The following is a 1,224-nucleotide window of genomic DNA, read 5'->3' on the forward strand; positions in this document are numbered from 1 at the left end:
AAAGTACGCAAAACAGTCTTATTTGCACAATTGTCGCGATATCTCTCGAGAGGATCGTGTAGCATTAATTATTTATCATAGAATCGTAATGTCCATAATTAAGTTGAAGGGGGAGGGTAATCGTTATAATATGCTTTTGAAATATGATATGTGAAACAAAAATTATAATAAATTATAATAGATTATAAAACGAAATTAAATAATATTATACAAAGAAATGTGTAAAGTGATGTCTTATATCAATAATGATAAATTTTTTATCTTTAATTTATTATTCGTTTATTTTTACAATTATTTATCATAGTAAAAAATGCTGAAAATATGTATAACTTACACCGAATAATTATCATATGATCAAATTTCTTCATTTTTTTGTTGATATGAGCGATTTATATATAATTATAGTACTATTATAACATAGTTGATATAAAAAAATTGTAAAAAAATAATAAAAAATCCGTGATAAAAAATTCTTTGCAGCTTCCAACTCTTATTATAATCAGATGCGTCAAAAATAGATCGCTAATTTTATATCTCCAAAAAAAAAAACACGAGACATGTATATGACATTTGCAACAATCATGAGTGCAATCTAAAAATATAAATGTAACAACAGCAATTAAGGGGGGATTCTAAAGTGAACTCCGAGATTGCTGTTTTATTAATAAAATGCGACACGTCGACATATCTTTATACAATATATTATTACATCAATATCTTACGTATACATAAATTTTTTTTAGAATAATAGTCTTGACTAGACGTCTACATTCTAAGAACTTCACATTGTTTATTTGTGTAAATTACTGATCTGTGGACCACAATTTTGTACAAGATTTAGAATTCCATTAAAGCAACGTTGTGTTTACAATAATTTATTAATACGTTAATCGCTAATTAATGATCATCTAACGCCTAACTTTAGCGATACCCTGTGATGATTACTGGTAACCGACGCTATTAAAAGTTTTTTTAAAAACACTTGTAAAAAGAAATACTATTTAAAGGGATTTAAAATCGTTTTACTGACTAAACGTAATAATTTTTGTATAAAAATTATTTTTTCCTCTTTCATAGATTCGAAAATCCTTTTCCAGGATTAAAATATACGCATTAATTCATATTATACGTATTTATAAGATGGAGTTTATGCACAGAACGAAAAAAATTGTTTAAATTAAGATCTACTTATTTCTTAATCCATTATATATATATATATATATA

The sequence above is a fragment of the Atta colombica genome, unplaced genomic scaffold, assembly GCF_001594045.1.
Source record: "Atta colombica isolate Treedump-2 unplaced genomic scaffold, Acol1.0 scaffold149, whole genome shotgun sequence".
NCBI classification, from domain to species: domain Eukaryota; kingdom Metazoa; phylum Arthropoda; class Insecta; order Hymenoptera; family Formicidae; genus Atta; species Atta colombica.